The sequence below is a fragment of the Pan paniscus genome, chromosome 7 (genome assembly GCF_029289425.2).
Source record: "Pan paniscus chromosome 7, NHGRI_mPanPan1-v2.0_pri, whole genome shotgun sequence".
Classification (NCBI taxonomy): domain Eukaryota; kingdom Metazoa; phylum Chordata; class Mammalia; order Primates; family Hominidae; genus Pan; species Pan paniscus.
Genome location: NC_073256.2, coordinates 160296213 through 160299948, shown reverse-complemented (window position 1 = coordinate 160299948; position 3736 = coordinate 160296213).

Genomic DNA, 3736 nt, shown 5'->3' with positions numbered 1-3736 from the left:
CTCCAAAATCAACCATATGCTTGGCCATGAAGCAAGTCTCAACATTTAAAAAATCGTATCAAGTATCCTCAGAACACAGTGGAATAAAATTATAAATCAATATCCAGAGGAACTCTCAAAACTACATAAGTACATGGAAACTAAACAACTCGTTCAAGAATGACTCTTGGGTAAACAACAAAATTAAGACAGAAATAAAACAATTCTTTGAAACAAATGAAAGTAGAGATAAAACATATCAAAACCTCTGTGGTACAGAAAAAACAGAGCTATGATGAAACTTTATAGAATTAAACACCTACATTGAAAAGAAAGAAAGATCTCGAATTAGCATTCTAACATCACACCTCAAGGAACTAGAACAAGAAGAGTCTGAGTCTGAGAACACTTCTAAGGGGCTGCCCAGGCACACTGGGTGCAGGATCTACCTAGCTCATTTCTGCAGCTCTCCCAGCTGCTTGCCCAAACCGAAATCTAGCAGAAGAGAAGAAATAACAAGAATCAGAGCAGAATTAAGTGAGACTGAGACCAAACAGGATGACACGCAGGATTAGTGAAATGAAAAGTTGGTTCTTTGAAATGATAAACAAAATTAATGACCACTAGCTAGACTAAGAAAAAAAGAAGATTCAAATAAGCATAATCAGAAATGATAAAGCTGACATTACCATTGATACCACATAAAAACCAAAAGATCATCAGAGAGTACTTTGAATACCTCTATGCACACAAACTAGAAAATGTGGAGGAAATGGATAAATTCCTAGAAACATACAACCTCCCAAGATTAAACCAGAAAGAAACAGAACTACTGAACAGACCAATAAGGAGTAATAAAATTGAACTCATATTAAAAAAATCTTCCAACAACAACAAAAAAGCCCAGCACCAGGCATATTCACAGCGAAATATTACCAGATGTACAAAGAAGAGCTAGGACCAAAGTTACTGAAACTATTCCAAACAATCTAGAAGGAGAGATTTTATGGGATGCTTTTTCTGCATCTGTTGAGATGATCACATGGTTTTCATTCTTAGTTCTGTTTACGTGGTGAGTCACATTTATTGATTTGTGTGTGTTGAGCCATCCTTCCATCCTTGGAATAAAGTCCACTTAATTGTGATGAATTGTCTTTTTGATGCACTGTTGAATTTTGGTGTCATAGAATGAGTTAGGGAGGAATCAGGCAAGCACACAACAAAGAAAACTACAGGCCAATATCACTCAACGAAGAAGCCAAAATCCTCAACAAAATACTAGCAAACTGAATCCAACAGCACATCAAAAAGATAATTCATCCCTCTTATTCCAGGGATGCAATGATGGCTCAACATATGCAAATCAATCAATGTGATTCACCACATAAACAGAACTAAGAACACAAAACATATGATTATCTCAATACATGCAGAAAAAATCATTTGATAAAAGCCAATATTCCTTCATGATAAAAACTGCCAACAAACTAGGCATTTAAAAATAACTCAAAATAATAACAGCCATATATGACAAACCCACAGCCACTGAATGGGGAATATATATGATGAATCCACAGCCACTAAACATCATACTGAATGGGAAAAGGTTGAAAGCATTTCCCCTAAGAATTGGAACGAGGATGTCCATTCCTTGTTCCACTTCTTGGAATGGATGTCCATTCCTTGTTCCACCACTCCTATTCAACATAATACTGAAAGTCCTAGACAGAACAATCAGGCAAGAGAAAGAAAAAAGAAAACAGGAAGTCAAATTATCTCTGTTCACCAATTACATAGTCGTATACCTAGAAAGCTCTAAAGACTCCTCCAAAAGACTCCCGACTTGATAAACAACTTCTGTAAAGTTTCAAGATACAAAATCAACATACAAAAATCAGTAGCATTTTTATACACTAATAACATTTAAGCTGGGAACCAATTCAAGAACTCAGTCCCATTTACAATAGACCACACACACACACACACACACACACACACACACAACCTAGGAATACATTTAACCAAGGAGGTGAAAGATTTCTACAAGGAGAACTACAGAACACTAATGAAAGAAATTATAGATGACACAAACAAATGGTAAAACATTTCATGCTCATGCATTGGAAGAACCAACATCGTTAAAATGACCCTATTGCCCAAAGCAATCTGTAGATTCAACACAATTCTTATCAAATTACCAATGCCATTTTTTTACAAAATTAGAAAAAAAATTCTATAGTTCATATGGAACAACAACAAAAAGCCCAAATAGCCAAAGCAATCCTAAGCAGAAAGGAAAAATCTGGAGGCATCATATTGCCTGACCTCAAATTGTGCTACAAGACTATAGTGACCAAACAGCATGGAACTAGTACAAAAATAGACACATAGATCAATTAAAAAGAATAGAGAACCTAGAAATAAAGCCACATACCTACAACCAACTAATTTTTGACAAAATTGACAAAAATAAACAATGGGGAAATGACACTCTATTCAATAAATGGTACTGGGAAAATTGGATAGCCACATGCAGAAGAATAATACTGGGCTCCAACTCTCACCATATATATTGAGACAGAGTTTTACTCTTGTTGCCCAGGCTGGAGTGCAATGGCATGATCTCGGCTCACTGAAATCTCTGCCTCCTGGATTCAAGCAACTCTCTTGCCTCAGCCTCCAAAGTAGCTGGGATTATAGGTGCCTGCCATCATGCCCAGCTAATTTTTTGTATTTTTAGTAGAGACAGGGTTTTGCCATGTTGGGCAGGCTGGTCTGGAACTCCTGACCTCAGGTGATCTGCCCACCTCAGCCTCCCAAAGTGCTAGGATTACAGGCATGTGCCACTGCGCCCAGCTCTCTCAGCATGTATTATATAGAAATTAAATTAAGATGAATTAAAGACTAAATGTAAGACCTGGAACTATAAAGACCTTAGAAAAAACCCTAGAAAAACTCTTCTGGATATGCTTAGGCAAATAATTTATGATGGAGACCCCAAAAGCAAATGCAACAAAAACAAAACAACACAAATGAGACTTAATTAAACTAAAAACCTTCTGCACAGCAAAAGAAACAATCAACAGAGTAAATAGACAACCTACAAAAATGAGAGAAAATATTTGTAAATTATGCCTCTGAAGAAGGACTAATATTTACAAGAAACTCAAACAACCCAACAAGAAAAAAGCCAAACACCACCATTGAAAACTGGGCAAAGGACATGGACAGACATTTCTCAAAAGAAGAAATACGAATGGCCAACAAACACACGAAAAAATGCTGAAAATTCCTAATTATCAGAGAAATGCAAATTAAAACCACAATGAGATACTGTCTCATACCAGTCAGAATGCCTATTATTAAAATATCAGAAAACAACAGATACTGGCATGGATGTGGAGAAAAGGCAATATTTATACACTGTTGGAGGGAATGTAAATTAGTTCAACCTTTATGGAAAAACAGTATGGAGATGTCTCAAGGAAATAAGAATAGAACTACCACTTGACCCAGCAATCCCACTACTGGGTATCTACTCAAAGGAAAAGAAATTATTATATAAAAAAGACACCTGCACTCATACGTTTATGGCAGCACTATTTACAATAGCAGTCATGGGACCAACATAAGTGTCCATCAACAGTTGATTGGATAAAGAAAATGCGATATGTTTGCACCAGGAAATACTACAAAGCCATAAAAAGAATGAAATCATGTTATTTGTAGCAACATGGATGGAGCTAGACACCACTAT